The sequence below is a fragment of the Manis javanica genome, chromosome 5 (assembly GCF_040802235.1).
Source record: "Manis javanica isolate MJ-LG chromosome 5, MJ_LKY, whole genome shotgun sequence".
Classification (NCBI taxonomy): Eukaryota; Metazoa; Chordata; class Mammalia; order Pholidota; family Manidae; genus Manis; species Manis javanica.
The window spans coordinates 3963401-3982693 of NC_133160.1; the positions used below are offsets into that span (position 1 = coordinate 3963401).

The 19293-nt window shown below is 54.4% G+C and overlaps 2 long non-coding RNA genes across 5 annotated transcripts; one reads left to right on the top strand and one right to left on the bottom strand.

Annotated features, from left to right (window-relative positions):
- Nucleotides 1-3949: 3949 nt before the first annotated feature.
- LOC108406173 (uncharacterized) lies at nucleotides 3950-13075 on the bottom strand. 4 transcript variants are annotated; one of them, XR_012131235.1, is made up of 6 exons: nucleotides 12060-13075; nucleotides 10012-11294; nucleotides 9621-9765; nucleotides 7138-9037; nucleotides 6380-7031; nucleotides 3950-6103 (listed from the first exon to the last, which is right to left on the bottom strand). It is a non-coding gene; the product is annotated as an uncharacterized lncRNA (long non-coding RNA). The 4 variants fall into 4 exon arrangements; XR_012131233.1 differs by having other exon boundaries at nucleotides 3951-7031; nucleotides 7138-7893; nucleotides 8377-9037; XR_012131232.1 differs by having other exon boundaries at nucleotides 3950-7031.
- A 3885-nt stretch (nucleotides 13076-16960) lies between these two features.
- Nucleotides 16961-17804, top strand: LOC108406178 (uncharacterized). The gene is made up of 2 exons (XR_012131236.1): nucleotides 16961-17158; nucleotides 17319-17804. It is a non-coding gene; the product is annotated as an uncharacterized lncRNA (long non-coding RNA).
- Nucleotides 17805-19293: the final 1489 nt, after the last annotated feature.

Below are 19293 nucleotides of genomic sequence, written 5' to 3' on the forward strand. Positions count from 1 at the left end.
GGGAGTGGGTGTGGGGTGGTGGGCTGGCAGGCAGGCTGCACAGGGCTGTGTGTGGGTCCAGACCGCCATGTGTACCCAAAGGCGACCATTTTATACACCAGTGTCTAATGAAGGTTGCAGGTGAATGTGAATGGAACTAATGAGAAAATAATTATCCAAGCCGGGAAGCCGCCACGGCTCTGGAGGCTGTGACTTCAGTGCTAATGGAAATGTGGCAGAGGGAGGGGGGCCGGAAGAAGCATCCCCTCTTGCACTTTCCTGAACTTGATTTTTCTGGTTCCCGGCAGTTCTCTGGTGGGGAAGATGAGAGGTCCGTCTGGGTGGGGTGGGGTGGGAGATCCGTCTCAGCCGTCGCAGAGCCAGGCCCCCCCTTACTCCTAAGAGGGGGCCACGTGGAGAGAAGTGACCCTGGGACCAAAGTTGCGCCTCGCAGCTCAGCAAATCCAGGGGCTGGATTGGAGGGAGAAGGGCCTGGCGGCAGTTGGTTCTTTCCCTGATCAAGCACTCTGGGTCACGCTGAACACGAAGCCCCCTCCTAGAATCCCCTCCTATGGCTTTAGGAAAGGGCCTGGTTGGGAGGGTACCCAGGAGAGGACAGAAGAGGCCCTGCAAAGACCCAAGTGCTATCCATGAAATGACAGCACCAAGGCCAATGGCTGGGAGGCCTGGAGGCCACGGCTTCAGCGGCGACATCAGGACCCCTCCCTGAGTTCTGAGCCATGCTCCCTGCTGTCCGGCAAGGTCCCTGGATTGCTGGGTGAGAGGAAGGGACATGGACATCTCACCTACCAATGTCTGCTGCTGGAGCCATCGATGCTCTGGCCTTCTTGGTGGTCCCCATTTATTGTTCCTTGCAACCTGGCTGTCCATTTTGATAAAGCTGCGGAGGGAGACGACTGACCTTGACATGCTATGGATGCTAGTCTGTGAATTTCACCCACCTCGTGCCCCCAGCCCCCTCCCCATTTCCTGAAAGCCAGGACAATTATGGAACTGAAGACCTAGACCCAGTGTTATGGACCCGTGGAGCAACGCAGACCGTAGGCTCGGGTTGCTTCCCGAGGCTCCCAAGCATTGCTTGAGGGGGTCTCCACTGCCGTGGGCTTGTGCAGTAAGAGAGGAACACCCCAACTCTCGTAGCTTACATGACCCCAGCCCTTGGGGCCAGACCCAGGTGGCCCTTGTAAGGCAGCAAATGAGCTGACTTGCCTCACTTAGCATTTTCTACTAAGAAAAGAAGTGAGTTGGGTGGGGCTGGGGGGGATGGGGGCGGGGCTTGGCCACTCTGCTAATGGACCTTTAAAAGTCCACGTTCTCCAGGAATGGGGTCTAGGGTCTGTATTCTTCTTAAAGCGCCCCCACCCCAGCCCCAGTCTTGGAGACACTGGACTAAGGATAATTCCAAAACGGATCCCTCATTCAAAAAAATTCAGGCAAGAGTTGAGGTTGCCTGGCAAGCAACCAACTTGATTTGCATGAGGGTGGGGGGCGGTGAGAGAGGCTCCCCCTTCCTTGACACTTGCTCTCTGAGCAACCGGAGGCGGTAATTATGCATGCAAAGTAAAACTAAGATTGCGGAGAAGTATCTGGAGAATCCAGGTCAGAAGAAGCAGGCTCGTCTAAAATACCTAGATAATTAAAGAAAAAAATATATTCATTGCATAAATGGCTCATTAATTCACTCCTCTGTGGGGGCACACAGCTTAAAAGCAGGCACTTTGATTAATCCACGCTGTATTAAATCCTCAAGATGCTTTTTTTTTCTTTTTCCTGGACCTGGATCTTCGTATTTCTTTCCTCTAAAAAATCATAAATAAAGTCCCTTTGCAAAAATGCATTTCAGATTTGGCTTGGCAGAATAAGCCCTAGAGTTGGTCGAATCAATTTGGGTGCTCCTTTTCTTTTTTTAAGTACACATTTTGAAATCAGATGCATTCTTTCCAGTTCACTGCAAATGCTAATTTTTTTTTCCATCACATTTCAAAGTTACATTGTGTGTGGCTAAGCGAATAACACCCTGCACAATAGCGCTTCAGAAAGAGTGAGGAAGGACATGATCCCAATCAGAGGGGAAGCCAGAGAAATGGTTAATTTAAAAGGCAGACCACTGATTGGGAAGAAGTATCTGTAGAATTATTTATTTCCTTAAAAAAAAAAAAACCCTGAAAATTTAAAAACCACTTGGAAAGAACAAACATCTAATCTGACAGGTTGATTTTCAAGACCCTCTTAATGAAATTTCAGCCCGTCTGTCCCCCACTCATTCTCCTGCCTGTCTTCATTTTGACTTGGTGGCGGGGGGCGCTACGGACGGTCCCCGGGACCCAGCTCACTTTCTGTTTCTCCTTAGCTGGTTTCCAGGCACAAGGGATCTCCAGGTGTCTACGTTGTGTTTCTGCTCCTGATCCCACGTCTTCCCACCCGTCGGGCTGGCTCCCAGAGATGCAGGCCAGCCCCCGTGGAAGGCCTCTCACCGGTTGCTCAGGGAGCGCACAAAGCCATACGCTGACCTTGTGGATTCTATTGTCTAGCCTTTAAAAGGTTGACTTTTTTTCGTCTGTTGGTTCAAGCCAGAGAGTCTCCTCAGTATCTTCCTAGGGATTAGAATGAAATGCTCTGCAACACCTTGTTTTGCCAAGCAGGTGCTGGAGCACAGGGACATTGTGTGTCTAAAGCACCTGCTCGGCAAGCAGGGCCCAAGGGTCATCAGGGGCCGTTCCAGGGGTGCCGCGGTGCCTCTGTTCTAGCTGATAAACACACTGCTAGATGTTCCCACTCTTCATTTAAGGAAAGAGTCCTCAGATTTGGGATGTTATAGACCATCAAATCATAAAAATAATTAGAGGAGAGATGGCTACCTTTCACTGTCTGAAGAAAGGGCATTAAAAAGTAGCCACCTTCTAAAGCCACTTCTCATAAAAGGCAGAGCGTTTGGACCCCCTACGGGCAAGGTGGGCAAGAAGGGCAGAATCTCAGCACTGATTAAATGTGATCACTTAACAGATATTTTCCGAGCACGTCCTCTGGGCTGCTAGCATTCCAGGCCCTCAGGACCCAGGGGAAGGCGGGTTCTGCTGCAGGACCACCCTCTGAATTGATCCAGCCTCAGAGAGAGATGACACTCTGTCCCTGTTGGGCTCTCCTCCCTAGTTGGAGGACTGAACTTAGGAGAGGCCTTGCTACGCCCACTGATACATTGCCCATCACATCTGTGCCGCCACCCCCCATTGGGAAGCCACACACACCCTCCCAGTACCCCCCTGGGGCCACCACAGCCAGGCCGACAGCAAGTGGCGCAGGAGCTAGACCAGAGCAAGTGAGCAGCCGCCTCAGGACCCGAGGGATAGGGAGGAGGCCCAAGGACTCTCCTATCTCCTCCTAAAAGCCACCACCAGATTGGGCACATCCCTGGTGCCCCAGCAGGTGCCAAGGCAGGGCCTGGCATCAGAGAGCTGCCGGGACCTCCCACACTCCTCTCCCAGGAAGCGCCAAGCACTTGCGCGAGCTGCATGGCGCACCGGCAGCCCCTTCCTCCTGCCTCAAGGGGCCCTCCCAGCAGGAAAGACCACTTCTGTGCTCGTCTCTGGCAGCTGTGAGGCAGGACACCCTGGGGCTGAGGGCCCAGCTGGACTGAATCATCAGAGAGATGACCACGCTGGTAGATGCCAGCCTTTATTCCTTCTCTGGCAACTGTCTTCTTAAAAATCCCCACCAGCGCAGGCTCCTTCCAAATTATTCATGTCTCGTGAGGACAGCAGTCAGGTCCTCCTCATTCTAAAGGAGGCCCCTGGCTGCAGCAGAAATGGGGAGGCGGTGCCTGGTGCAAGGAGGGGAGCCCACCAGGGAGCCCCCCGGGGCTTGAACCAGGGGTTGGTGCACTTCCGCCTGCCAGCTAAGAATGGTTTTCACACTTTTAAAAGGGAAAAATCAAAAGAAGAATATTTTTCTTGACATATGGAAATTATTTATGGGAACTGAAATTTGAATTTCTTGTAATGTTTTATTGGCACACACCCGTGCCCGTTTGTATATGTACCGTATATAGCCGCTTTTGCTGAAGATATTTGCCATCTGGCACCTTGCAGAAAAAGTTGGCTGGGTCCTGATCTAAACCCATGGGTGGACTTTCGGAGGGATCCGTCCCTGGGATTGTTTGCAGAGTGGGGCCTGGTCTCTCTTCCAGAAGAAGGCCCGCATTTCTCATCAAGCCCTCAAAAGGGCCCAGATCTTCAAAGCACAGGGCTGCCACCAGAGTTAGCAACGCAGATGCAGGACACCCAGTTACATCAGAATTTCGAATAAACAACAAATATGTTTTCAGTACAAGCGTGCCCCACCTTTCCACCTTGGTACATTAGATGTACCTCATTCTCTTTAACTGCTGCGTACTACTCACTGGTGGCTGCTCCAGCATTTAAAAATGACCCACAGATGAACCTGACATAATCCATTCCGATATCCCTGCCTCTCAGAGTCTGTTACTATGATTATTGAATTAAGGAAATCTAGTATTGTTCTAACTTTTTCTTTTTAACGAAGTAATGTATGTAAATTTAAGGCCACAGATTTCTGAATGCTCAGCCTGAAAAAGCTGTCCTTTGTCCTGCTCTCGGGTCCGTTTGCCCGACCCCTGGGCCCCCACCGTCTGCTCTTTGGTCCTTGCTTCATGCAGTGTAACACGCATGCTTCTGTGGCTCTGTCCGACTTTCCTGTCTGGGACACTATCCACTGAATTCCTGATGCGTCTGTGCTCACACCGCACCCCTCTCTCCCTCCCTCGGGGAATTCTCCCACCTCCTGGTCCTAGGGATTCAGCCTCAGGGCTGCCCCTGCACTCCTGTCCCCCCACCCGCCCCAGGCCGCACAGCCGGCAGCTGGCCCATCCGCCTGCTCCACGTCAGTAAAGCCACATAAATCCACCCGTTTGATATCACAACTGCCGTCGAGGTGAGGACAGTGCTGAAGGGACTCACAGGTAACACCCAGTCCATAAGGGGTGGTAGAGGGGGCTCCAGGATGCCCGCCTCTCGCCCACGTGCCACGTCACTTCACACAGAGCGTACATGTCACGCTGAACGGACTAGTGCTGGTAATGCGGATCCACCATGTAATTCTACCACCTGCAGGGGGCAGATTCTCCCCATTTGACAGGCAAGGAAACTGAGGCTCAGGGATGTCAGGATGTGAGGGGGCACCTAGGGCACGTAGAGCCTGTTGGCCCTTTGGGGAGAGGCGAGGTTGTGGAGGGTAGGGGGACGGCACCAGGCAGGTCACCCCTGCAGGTGGGCGCTGCTCTCCCCTCAGGTTCAGCGGTGAGGGCAGAAGGAATGTCATGCTCCTCCTGGCTCCAGATGTTGGGTGGGCCCCATGGGCTTTATCATCTTCAGGCTGAGCCACAAGCTGGTGAGGCCTCCTGCTACCACAGTGTTGTGGGCCTCGAGGAATGAGAAGGAGGGAGAGGTGGGGAGGGTGGAGGTGGGCCGGGCCCCAGGAGGCGTGTGGGACCCGAAATGTGCAATAGGCTGGGTGGCGTTCACAGGGTATGAGGGACAAGGAGAAGAGCTCAAGATTGAAAAGGGCAGATCCTGCAGGCCTGGTCCGAACCTCGGTAAGGCTGATCAGCCTCAGGACCCTACCTGGCAGGAGAATGTGGCTCCTGCAGACAGCAGTTTTATCTGTATGTGTTTGTGTCCCCAGCACCTAAACAATACCAAGCCTGTAATAGCTACTCAATAAATATAGTGGGAGAAAACTGTCTACTAAAATGCAGGGCTGGGCACGGGGTAGCGGGGGAGCTCTGGTGGCTCCCCATAGCTGGCAATGCCCTCTCCCAGGGACACGGTGGCTAGAGCTGGGGGCTGGGGAAGGACCCTCCTCTGGCTCCTGCAGCTGCCCACACACCCCCATGCCAGTACCTGAGTTTCCAACATTCATGTGTTCAGTGGAGATGTGCACAAGCACGCCCATTTCCCTGAGGCACCCAGGAAGGGATCTTTCAGGACTGATGATGGAAGGAAGACTTGCTCTCTCTGGGCACCAGCCTGTGCAGCGGCCGCCACCAGCTACATGCGGCTTTTGAGCACTTGAAACGTGGCTCACGTGACTGAGGAGCAGATGTTTCATTTTACTTAATTAAAATGAAAATTCAAAACTAACACTTGACTCAGTTATTGGAAAACTTTAAAGTTTGTTTGGAACAACTGGGATGCGTGGATCTGGTTTCCACTTCAATTTCATGAAGTCTAAATATAGACCCAAGTACTTCCAACAAAAATTTAGCATCCAATTTCCATATGCCATGAGAGGAAAACGCAGCCGATTTTGAAAACCTGCTATGGCCGATGGACAGACGCAGCTGCGACATGTTTTCATCTCTTACCTGTTGACGTAATGTGTGGGGTCTGACAAACAGACCAACCGCATCCCGAGTGTTGAGCAGAGCCAGGATTTGAGGAGGGGGTTCCCATCCAATGGTCCAGAGACATCAGAGGCAGGGTTTTCTGGGGCCAAGCCTCAGTTTGGAAGAGCCTGCCTGTGGCCTCTCTTCCTGGTCTCTTTTCTAGGAACCGAGTCATCCCGTAGGTGGGATTCTGTGGATGGCTGGGGATTTGCACGCCGTGTTTTCCTCCCAAAATGGGAAGAGATGGAGGCACCTCCCACGAGGTCACCAGGCACAAGTGAAGACCTGAAGCTGCACCTTGTGCAGCGGGCCTCAGGCAGCGATCAGGGCCAAGTCAGACACTCTCGGAGGTGTGCCACAGCGACCGTGCGCTTCCTTTTCAAAACAGCATCCTGATAATATTCGCCCCGAAAGAAGTGACCTTATTGAGGGCTTCCTGTGTCAGGGCTATTTGAAGGACTTTACACTGTCTCAGTCCTCATTCTATAGACCAGGCAACCGAGGCAGAGGGGAGTGCCCCTCACGCAGGTCATGCTCTCCTCAGGGGGGAGAAGCAGGGTTCCAGCCCGAGCAGTTGACATGGGAAGACAGCATGTTCTGTTGTCCCCTTAGCAGGAGGGAGGTGGGAAGCCTGCCATAAAAATGCGCCAGTGTGGAGTTAAACCACGAGGAAAATCCACTACAGCACCCTAGCCTGTCCACTCCTGGCACCCCACGAGCGCTGAGCCGACGCTCACTTGGTGGATGGGGCTTGTCCAGGGAAGCTGAGCCAGGGGCCAGCCCCTCTGCACAGGGCGAGGTCCGACGCCCTTGATCATCAATCGCTCTGTTGGGTCGGAGTATGGAAGTGCAGGCGTGGCAGATGCACCAGGGCCTGGGCAGCAGGCACTTCTCATCTGCAGATGGAGATGCAGCTCTCAGAAGCAAATGACTTACCCTAGGGCACATAGTGGCCTTCCCAGGGCCCTGCTGAGAAGCTGTGGGTCTTGGAAGAAATCGTCTGTGTGAGTAATTGCCCAGCCACTCTCCCCAGGGCAGTCATGCCCTCTCCTAGGCGACCAGCCCATCTTCTCTCCTGCGTGTTTCTCTGCACAGCCCCGTGCCAGCACCCGAGGTAAGCAGGGGATGGATTTGCAGTATGGGAGGAAGGAAATGCACACGCAGCCGTCTCTGCTGCCCCAAGAGAGGGCACGCTGCAGATGTGGCTCTCCCAGGGGTCCCCGGCTGCGCCCCGCTGCCTGCCGCCCCTCCACCCAGCACCTTCCTGAGTTCCTCTGCTCCGTGTAGAGACTGTCCCTTTGGACTCAGTGACACATAGCTCCGTAATGGCCTTGGAGTCCCCCTGCATCTGTTCGCAAGTCCAGGAGGAGCACCAGGACGGCCTCTTGGACTCTTTCCTCTTCCTGCAGTGGCTGACCTGGGGCTCCGGACATGGGGTGGATTTAATACCGGGTTGCTAAGAGTGCATCCCAGTTTTAATTCTGCTGATAGCTCTAGGAGGAGAGAGAACAGAGGATGTAATTAATATACTATAGACAAACTCAACCAGTTTTTTCCCACCAAGCCAAGCTAGGATGAAACTGCCTTAGACCTGTCTCGGAGTACCACCCGGGAAGGAAAAGTTCAAAGATAGAATCTGCTGGATTAGTTAAAAAGAAAAAAACAAGGAACAGTCACACCTGTTTGTCCATGACTTGAGGCAGCTTCGCAGAAGCTTCCTCTCTGCACAGGGGCCAGGAAGCTGAGCCCCACCTCCCCTGATGGACATGGGGCCCCTCTCCCTCCCACTGGGCCGCCCCTCACATCAGAACCACTGATGAACTGGGGGCTGCGCCTTCCTGTCCAACGGGCTCAGGAGCCTCCCGCCAGCGCATCCCGAAGGTGACATATGCCCACACTTTACTTCCTGGCAGACAGACAGAGCCCTTATTCCTCAGCCTGGTAACAAGCCGAGGTCGTTCATCACCCACTTGCACCTTTTTGAAATACACCAAGCAGCGGGTGTCTCTTTGAAGTCCTGCACGTAATGCATTTTAAAGAGCGTTTCTGCACAGATCCATTGGCTTGACCTCGGCTCTAAGCAAGAGATAGAAAGGTGTTTAGCAAGCACCTCCCGCTGCCTGTTTGGAATGCACACACTGAGATGCCCATGCAGCTCTGCTCCCCCAGGGCTGGCACGGGAGGCTGTCCTTAACACCTGGGCTGAGTGGTGGCTCCAGGCAAGGCCCCGGTGGGCATGGGGTGGGGGTGGCGGCGGTGGAGGCTACAGAGACCACAGGGCTGGTTTTCTGTCCTCCAGAAACTACCGTCTGGGGAGGGGGCTCAGGCATGGGTGTGTATGGCTGGTGTGCAGGGCGAGGGGAGGCAGAGTTGGAACCCCTTCCGGGGGCTCCTGCTGGCCTTCGTCTTGGAAGGCGGTGGCTGGGTGTCTCTGGGCTTCACTTCACTGCTTCAGTTAGGGAGGTGAGTGACAGCTGGATCATCCCACAAGGCTTCTTGGAGGAAGAGCTTTTGGAGGACAGGGCAGGTCTCTGTGGAGTGATGTGAGGTGGCGGCAGGTGCATTCCTGGCCGAGGAAGGGCCCGGGTGAAGCGTGTGTATTCACTGTGCAATGAGTCACCCTCGGCATGTCAGGAGCTGCAGTTAAGGGGGGAAAGGTGCTGCTGTGCTAAGGGCCCTCAGACCTCCCCTGCTCCTAACCGTGCCCCCCAACCCCGCCTTCCTGAGCGCCCTCTCTCCGTGAATGGGTCTCCATCCAACCGAACCCGGCAAGTACATTGTCTCCCTCCCCTAACGCCATACCTGACACACCATGTGGATCTTTTACATTGTCCTAAATTTCTCTGGAAACACCCATGCCCTCTTCACCTCACCACCCCGCAGCACACTGCCTGGCTCTCCCTGGACCTCTGTGATGATGCCCCTGCTCTGCCCACCCACCCAGTGCCCCGTCTACTTCCTGATTGGCATCTAGAGACATTCTTTCCAGTAAATCTGGCCTTCCCCTGTGGCAGCCTAGAACCTTCAGTGGCTCCCCATCATGCTTAGGACAAAAACCACCAGGCCGGCTCCAGGGCCATCCCTGACCTTCCTGTCTCTAGGCCCCAGCTTCCCTCCTCAGCCCCACAGAGAGCTGTCAGGCTCAGTTGCTCCCCTCGACCCAGGCCCCACTGCTCCGTCCTCCGGCCCAGCACCCGCCTCCTCCGGAAGCTGCCCTGACCTGGCCGGCTGCTGTGCTTCTCTGGGGAAGGCTCTGAACCCAGTGCACTTTCACATTGGCGTGTGTGTGGCCCTCTAACGATGCAGTGTGGATGCAGAACAGGGCGTGTTGTATTCACTGCAGCGTGCAAGCCACATCCTGGGTTCTGGAGTGACAGACACACGAGACTTTGAAGCAGCCAGGGAGTTTGAATACAGGGAGTTTAAATACGGTGTGCAGACCCTGGAGGTCCCCAAATGCTGCCGAGCCAGTGTGGAGGGGTGTGCTGCGGGGGAGGGGAATTATACTGCAGACACCCTAGGATTATTTTTCCAAAAGCCAGTGAGGAACAGGTGAGATAGGAGGCCAGACGGGGGAGGCAGCAAGGGCAGCCCAGAGGCCATGGCCATACCTGCAGGGAGGTGAAGTCCGGGGTGCTGGCAGGAGGGCCAGGGAAACACGGCAGGAGCACTTGGGGTCTGGAGCAGCCTCTTTAGGAACCAGGCCTCGGATTGGAGCACCACCCCCACCTCCCTTGGAGTTTCACACGGCTTCTGTGCCAGAACGTTCATGGAAAACACCCTCCACGCTGGTGTCCGCAGCCTCTGGGTCTCATCTCAGGCGCCCTGAGAGGGCCATGGAGCCTGTGGCTCTAGGCCTCCTGGACCCGAGCCTCTAAGTGGCCGCCGTCCTTTGCTAGGCCACAGCTTTCCCAGGTGGGAGCTGCCAGGCCTCCCCTCTGTGAGGTGAGGAGCATGGAGGGGGAAGTGGGCACCCCTCAAGCCTTTCAGCTCCTCTGCTTTGGAGAAGAGTAAGCATTCCCAGCCAGGAGCCCCCCACACCGGGGTGATGGCCTGCAAACCCCAAACTGGCCCAATCCTGAGAATTGTAGCATGAAACCTCTTAATTGCCAAGATAAAAATAGGAGCAGAAGGGCACACACGAGTCTGCCAGGGCGGAGGTCAGTGGGGCTGCTCTGAGCACCCACCACCCCAGGAGGGGGCCAGTCGTCCCAGTCAAAGGGTTTAGACTGTGGCTGGGTGCATGTGGGGAGGCCTGGCAGCTCCCCAGAGGAGCTATTACCCCCACGCTCTTGTGGAGAACGTGCTTTGGGCAAGAAAAATGTGGATGGGGAGTGTGAAGTTCATGGGCTTCTGTCGCTGTCCAGCCAGTTTTAGGTTCTGAATAACAGCGAGAATGATAATTTTTTTTATGTCCTGGAGCCTTTGAAATGTGCGCCATCTCATTCCATTGTGCCGAGAGTGAAACAAACCTCGTAAAGGGTAGGACCATGTGCTGCTGATTTTACTGAGGTGGGGATAGGAGATCCCAGCACGTAAGGCCCCGGCGTGTGGGCACCATGTCTGGCTGAGCGAGGTTTCTCTGCTTTCGCGTGATCGGTGTTTAGGGTGCGCTCCTCTTTGTTGGGAGCTGTATGCACGGCACGATGCTGAGCAGCATCTCTGTCCTCCCACTAGATGCCAGGGTCACCCCCACCTCTAGGTGTCACAGCCAGAAATGTCTCCAGACACTGCCAAAGGTCCCCTGGGGGCAAACCCCCTAGGCTGAGAATTGCTGAGCTAGACTTTTCTTTTTCCAAGAGAGGCTGTGCTGACCGGAAGATGCCAGGGTAGGTGGATAGGTGGGTGGGGGGCATCCACATTCCTGACCCTCCAACGCCATCCTCACCTCCTGCTGAGAAAGAGGCGTGAGATTCTGAATGGCACAGACATGCCCCATATCACTGGCTGTCTTACTGGGCTCTCCAGTGATTTCTGGGGACCACTGCTGTCTAAACTATGTTTTAACTCCTTGGAGGGCAGAGCTACATCCCGAGTGGTCCCCACGATGCCCAGCACAGGCTGGACATACAGAGGGCCCCTCCCGGTGTCTGCCTGAATGATGGAACAGCCCGGACAACTTAGAGGCAATTCCCAAAGCTGCCCTGGGCTCCTACTGCCGGGACTTCTGTCTCATCCATTTATTCTGGAAATCTACCAAGGACCTTCCAAAGGCCTCCGTGAGGCTCCAAGATTAGCCACTCACAGCTGCTTCTTGGCTCAAGAGTGTTGGCAGGAGGTGCCATGGGGGCCGCGGAGAGGCTCAGGGAAGACTCAAAGGATGCACTTCTTGTTCTGAGGGAAGGTGTGGGTGGGTGGCAGGGCAGAGGCCGCACACGCTTCTCTTTTCTGGGCCCCTGCTGCCTGGCCCTGCGTAGCTCACCCTGCCTGGCTGCCATGCCACCTCCTGGTCCTCCCCAAGTTTGCCATAGGCTCCACATGTCCCAGACTGGTTCCTCCCCAGCCAGGATCTCAAACCCTACCCACCGCTATGTCTCCACCTGGGTGCCCAGGTAGGGCCACATCTCTTCCTGTCTTGGGAGCCCATCAGGGGCCCAGGGGTAGGCCGCAGCTGAACCCCCTACTCTAGGGGGCCCTGTGTGCATTAGTCTTCACTCACCTTCAGATTCCTCTGCAGGATGGGGAGGGGTGGGCAGCATACCCCTCTGCTCTGGTACCCCATGAGCTCCGAGGGGCAGGTGCACCCTAGCACGGCGTGGATGCCCCTTGGCTGCCGCCCAATTCCCCTTCCACTGAGCTGCTGTGGCCTATGTGCCCAGGACGATGGGGCCTCAGAAAGAAACAGACACCTGTTTCCACTCCTGGCCCCAGTGACAGGATGGAAACTCATGATTCATGTCCTGGGGAGGCTGTGGGCAAGCAATAAGCGTATCATTTGTTTTCCACTGCAGAGTCTCTAAGCACTTCTATTTTGGTGGCTGCTCCAGCAGGTCCTGAAGAGGCAGATGTTGGCAGAGGTGAAGGAAGAGGCTTAGAAGGAAGAATTGGGGGAAGCGAGCTGTTGAGTTCCCTGGATGACCTGCCCGCTGCCCTAGTAGCTTCACGGGACGTTTATGTGTGGATTTTGAAGTTAACCATTCTTCTCAGAATCCTAGAGTCCCTGGGACCCTGCTCCTGGCTTGCCTCCATCCAGCCTCCCCGTAGCTCTCAAAGGACACACGGCAGTGGTTGCAGGTGCCCAGGTCACTGTCAGAAGCTCAGGGCAGGACCCAAAGACAGCGGATCATCCAGGGAGGCACCCAGTGCTGGGCTTTGGGTCTCGAGTTCCCTGGCTGTGGGCAGGATCCTAGCCGCAGCGCCCGTCCTGAGAAGAGACATTCCCCTGGGGGCGGGGCGAGCAGGTGACTTGGGGGAAGCCCTCTGAACCCTGGTGCTTCTGCGAGTCCAGTGTCCCACCCCTGGCTGTACCCCCTCCCTAGCCATTGGGCAGGGCCACAGGGTGGTGGGGTGTCTCCAGCTAGCCTTAGATGCCTGCAGGCCAGCTCCTTTGGCACCCACATCCCCTGCAGCCCCCTTCCTCCTGCCTGTGAGAGAAATCCAACCTGCTGGCCCTGCCAGCTCCTATGGAAAGAGAACATGGTAGAAACCAAAGAAGTGAGCACTGCGGCTGGTTGTCCCAAGAACTGGCAGTCTGTAGGTGCTAGGGGGAGTTAGGGAGGCAGCAGTCAGGAGAGCCAGGCAGGCGGCCCGGCCCGACCCCTCCCCAGCCCGCCCTTCCTCCGGCAGGGCCCAGCACCGTCCTGAGGGCCACTCTGGGCTCCTTCCGCAAGGCTCTCCTGGGGAAGCGCTGGGTCTACATCTGCAGCGCCAGGTTTCTAGTCAGCTTCAGTGGTAAGGTGGCAGCAGGCAAACTCATCCACGTCTTTCTCTTCCTGACAGCAGCACAGAGGGAAGGGGAGAGGGAGGCCGGGGGCAGCAACAAGCTGCAGGGCAACATGGGGCCGATCTGGGATCTTGGTCAACTTCACATAGCAGCGCCTGGGGACCAGAGGGAAGGCGAGGCCCAGGACCCTGGGGTCCTTCTCACCCTGGCAGCCTGGCTGCCTGAGCACCTGAGCCTTTGCATTCCAGCATTCCCGTCAGACAGGGCCTGGAAAAATGCAGACCTAGGCGGGCCCAGGGGACTGGACTTGCAGGGCCGGCCCCCACGCCTCCTCCACCCCTGTCTGCTTCCCAGGAGGCCTCTTGGTGGCAAGTACAGAGGCTGTCACAGCGACAGACGACTCTGGTGGCTAGACAGCCAGTCCCCAGGCCCACTTGCACTCACATAGCCTGACCCAGAACCAGGCGTATCAACACTTTGCTTCCGGTAACCCGGCAGTTCTGACCCACAGGTAAGGAGAGATGGTGGCCCAGTACCACCCACAGTGCTGAACAGTTGGAACCCCCATTCCAGCGGCTTCCAGCTCTCCAGGCGGTACACTTCCCACGCTCTGCAGGGCTCCCAGCGGAAGGCACGCACCCCTGACCACACTTGCTGTCTCATAAAAGCTTGCTCAGATCGTTGTATAAAATGACCATGGGCTCCAGCCAGCAAAGATTTCTGTTGGAAAAATGATTTTTCATGGGGAGTTCTTACTTACAAACTCTCTCCTGGCCTGTCCAGTGGCAGCCGGCTCCCACCCTGGCTGGCGCTGGTGCCAATCCATTCCTTGAATCAGGGATATGTCTGAGTTGTGGATCCAGATACCTTAATTCATGGAAAAGGATCCTGAAGTGTTTTCGGATGGTCACGGTCTCTCATTTATCCTGGTCCATGTCGCTCTCTACACGTAACCAGTTTCAAATCATTGCTGGATTTTTCTTTCCAAGCCTGGGCTGTCTGAAGATGGGCAAGAATTTGGCTTCTGAAGCTGGTGGCTGGTAGCTCCTGCAGTTCAATTTACTGAAAGGCCCAGTCCTGCCATAATTCCTGGCTTCTGGGATTGAGAGCAGACGTGGCATCAGGTGGGAAGCAGCTAGTGGCTTCCCGGGTGGAAACCTGCAGGGGAGACGGAGCCCTGGTTCCCCAGGACACGTTTGCTAAAGGAGCTGCGCACAGAGGCCCCGGCGGGGCCCTGAGAAGCTGGCTGGCTCAGGCCGTAGGCCAGAGAATGTTCAGGAAGCATCCTCTTCTGGTTGGTTCTGTGACCTCTGGGCACCTCTGCCAAGCCCCCTTCTCCTCCAGATCTGTGGAGATGTCCTGCTAGCTCCAGGCTTCAAGGTCAGAGCCCCAAGTCCAGGCAGAGGGAACTCATCCAGGCTCTTCTGCCAGACCACTTCTGCTCTCGGGAGGCTGAACCCATGGACTTGAAATCCCAGGCATCCTTACCTCCACCTTGGGAAGCACCAGGCTCTTGAAACGCTGTCTGCAGCCAGCTCCCCTCCATTTCAGCTGCGAGTCAGCGTTTATGCCAAGAGCACGTGTCTAGGTAGTTCCAAGCACTGGGCCTCTTCAGGTCGCATGAGCCCCCTGGGCCCCAGAGACTCCCTAGCCAGGCCGTTTGCTTTCAGAGGCCACTCTTAGGCCCCTCATAATCAATTGCCTTTTGGTGACCAGTAGAAAGGGCTGTGGGCCCTCTTAAGGAAGGTATCTTTGTCAGGTGGGGTCCGGGTAGGCACCTGCTCCTCACCCCCAAAGGTCTCTCCCCTCTCACCTGTTCCAGGTTAGGGGAGGTGGGCCTGGAGCTTCCAGCAACTTGGCGCTGTCTGCCAGGATTCTGCTGCCTGACTGGAGGCATGCCCTCTTCACCTTCATTACTTTAATGAGGACTTTCTGAAGACCACCAGCCTTCATAATATTCCCATTAAATGGAAGGGCACATCTGACAGGTCTTAATGTCCCCATGGTAGCATTTGGAAATACTGCTAATTGATGAGACCAGCTGAGATGGGCTCAGCTCAGGGCCTGGGAATCATTACTTCCCATCTGCTGAGTCATCCTTTTGTATGTGTTCTCTTGAAGTTGGTGGGGCAAGTTAGGCCCTGCGTGTCTTTGCAGGGTCAGCAGCCTGGATGGGGGGCCTCTCATTGCCCACCGGCTGCCTCAGGTTGCAGAAACATGCCAGTGCCCTGTGGAGCTGGCACTTCGTTTTTGCTGAGATTCCTTGAACGGGATCTGCGAGCTGCCCACGTGCAGAGCAGTTGCTTACAGGATGTTGTGTATGCCTAATGATTTGTCTTATTTTTGTTTTACCACTCTGTACTCTAAATTAAGATGCTGGCTTTGAAACTTGGCTTTTAAAGGTTTACTAATTTTTAGACTGAGTCACTCATATGTTAAAATATTTCGCAGAATTCTTATTTTAAAAGGTGGTATGTTGCCAAAGCAATTCATTTTCTTACTAAGAAAATGAAATGGGAGGCTGCGGTCTCCTTAAGGCCCAAATCGGTTTGGGGATCAAACTGTGCAACACGCCTCACATGTTTCATGAAAAAGTACACAGAGTGCCACAGCTCGGTTGTCTTGCTCCCCAGGGGTTGTATAATATTTTTTGTCAACATCATGTGGTTTGGTTTGGGTTTTTACTAAGCTTTGTTTGTATCCAAGGTGGGATCTGAAAGCCCTAAAGAAACAGGGAAGAGGGTGGTGAGCCCACAGGCCCCTCGGGAGCTGGGAAGCCACAGCCCGGAGCAGCTTTGGCTCTTTCCCCAGCTCTCCAGTCCCCAGAATGATGTGTTCAGAGACGAGGAGAACCAAATGCCTCCCTGCTGCAGGGGGGAGAGAAAACGTGAGGAGAATTGTTCTCTTCTGAGGCCACCGGGGCCCCACCCCCTGGGGTCAGCTCCTGGATTGGTGTGAAGGGGCGAAGGTTTCCAGAGACGCCTGGCGGTGTTTGGGGACTGGGTTACCATGGTAACACAACCTGAGCACCAGCCCCCACTGCACTTCCAACATCAGCGCCCTGAGATCCCTCTGTCTCCCCCGGCAACACGAAACCAACTCGCAGATGTGTGCATCTCTTCCTCAAAACGCCTCCCAGGAGGGGCTCTGCTCCGAGCGCCCCGGCCTTGTGCCAGGTGTACCAGCCAGGCCGCACCTTGCTCAGCCTCCGTGTTCCCTTGCATTCGAGTGTTAATCTCATTCTTTAGAAAATTCCAGCCAAGAACGAATGCCCATCGCTAGGGGCTGCCTGCACAAATGATGGGGTGTCTGAGCGGCCTGATGCACTGCACCCAGGGAGAAGGATGAGGCAGCTTCGTGCACACCGATATGGATGAGCCTCAAGACAGATTGCAGAGTAAGAAAGCCAGGTGCAGACACTGTGGATAGAATATTCCTCCATTAGTTTAAGAAGATACATGTATACACGTGCTCAGACATACAAAGCATATCTCTGGAAGAATGCAGAAGAAACCTGTAGCACTGCTTGTCGTCTCTGGGGAGGGAGACAGACGTACCCTTTCGTACCTTTGGAATTATTTTTTAACTAGATGCTTGTATTGCCCAGTCAGCTTAATAAATGGATAAACTATTAAAAATCAATTAGAGAGCTTGCTGTTTAAGTAAATGTAATGGAAAACAAATACTTTTATAAACAGAGGAGGCTCTCTCCCTCTCTCCTTCAGGCTCAAAGTCATACTTTGGAAACTTCAGAAGAGGTAAGAACCAAATAGTGAAGGAAAATGCATTCTTCCAGCCTGATTTCTGGAGTCACTTGTGCCCTGAGAATGTGAGGACAGCATAAATGTGATTCCCGACCGTGCAGAACGAATCAGGTCAGACAGATGCTTTTCCCGATGACTGAGTTCTTGACTCGGTCCCCTACCCACATTTCCTCGTGGCTCGGACCCATTTCACTTTTGGGCTTCGCTGCAGCAGGCCAGCAAGGTGGCACCTGACCCCTTACGTGCCGGGCACTCTTCCTTTTCTTTTCAGCTGAGAACCCAGTGGGGAGAAGGGGGCAGCTCGGAACTTCACGGACAAAGCGCGAAGTGCTGTGTCGGATGAACGGGAAGCTGGGGTGGAGGGCACCGACCGGGGGATGCCGCTTGCCGAAAGAAGTCCTGCACGACAGCGTGGGGGATTGCTCTCTGCTGTTGTCGAGGATCCTGGGCGTTCAGGCAAACAGTTGATTCCTTTAAAACAAATCCACCTGATTCCCTGACTCAACACAGCCTCCGCATGCTTTCCTTCATTTTATTTTGGGGGAAATGCAAAGTGTTGCAGGTGTCTTCCCCTACCCTCTACCTTGATCTGGCCTGGGCAGTTATGGCTTTATTCCCGTGCCAGACGGGGAGCCAGTTCATTGCAGTTGGATTTGCAGATCCAGAATTCCATGACAGCTCTGATAGCAGCCGGGTTCACAGTCGGGGTGCCCTTATACTTGCATAGTTTGTGAATTAAAACTGACAGTGGTTCGTGGAGTCTGTTCTGCTTCCTCGGGGAGCCAACTGCCTACAAGTCATTCAGGACTGCGCGGGGCATTGGTTCAGCCTGTGGTTGGGATCGAAATAAGAAATGTAGGACAGTACGCTGCCTGACATATTCCGAGTGCTTAATACAGGCTGATTTCTTTCATTTTAACAAATTATAATCTCTCTCAAGTATTTAGAACAGCAAATGTAGAAAGACTTCTTTTGGGCTGTACTTATTTGGGGAAAACAGTTTGTTTTTCATTCATTCATGCTCCCATTGTTGAGTATTTGATGAGTGCCTTTTACATGCCAGACATGGTACTAAGCATTGAGGAGATAAGGAGAAATTTTGGTGTCTCTTTCCTCAAAGAACTCACAGTCTAGAGTAGGGGTCAGCAAACCATGGGTCAAATCCAGTCCTCTAGTTTTTGTAGATAAATCTACACCTATCTACACACTGCCTGTTCATGCGTCAAGAGTAGAGTCATGTGGCAGGGATCATATGCTCTGCCAACTTTAACGTATTTACTATGCGGTCCTTTTGAGCAAGAGCCTGCCAACCCCTGGTCGAGAGAGGGAAACAGGAGTATTAACAGAGATTTTGAACTTGAGGAGAGCTCTGTTGGGACAGAGGACAATGCAGACAACTTTGGGAGCAGAGGAGGGGATGTGTGAACACAGGGACAGAGGGGTCTTGGTATGAGTAGTTAGTGTTATTGGAAAACTGCATTCTTAAAAAAGAAATCACCCTAGTTTTCTCTGCTGTGTTCTGGCTTCCTCTTAAACACAGAGGTCTTCACATGGCTTTAAAGAAGAAACTAGACCCTGTGGAGTCTCCAGGCACAGCCGGTTACACCCTGCGTTCCCCCCAGAAGAGGGAGCGAGTGACTGGGACCCAGCAGTTGACAAGCAAACCACTGGTTTTCTGTAGCTTCTAGAAATGGTTAATGGAACTCGAGTGTTCCGAGGCTATGTTCTGGAAATACATGTTTGTGTAAGCTTGTGTGCCCTGTAGTTGCAGGAAGGAGGTTGGTCTCTTCAGATGGACCAGGTGCTGCCATGTTTGGGAGACTCACAGGCAGGTGTTGAGACCTTTTTCTCTTTGCTCTGCACAGTGTTGACTTACTGAAGGCCCAATGGGTGTATTTTCAACACCCACTCCCCACCCAGTTTGAAATGCTCTGATCACAGGCAGGGAATGAAAGCAGGTGAAGGCACCCAGACTGCACTTTCCTTAGGCCTCTGCGCCGATTTCCCTGCTGCCCATTCGCTAGGTGGTGGCCCTGCCTGGTCCCACCCTGAGCCATTGCATCCTGCATTTCCGCTGTTGGGCCTGTGTGTCAGTGGCCCACAGAATGAGGGGCCAACTGAAGCACGCTGCGTCCTCCGCCTGCTGCAGAGCGCATGGAGGAGGGCTCTGTTCCAAGCTGGAGCTTCTCCCAGCCACACAGGAGCACCTGGCCAAAGGCACAGAGAGGTCTCTGTCTCCTCGCTTG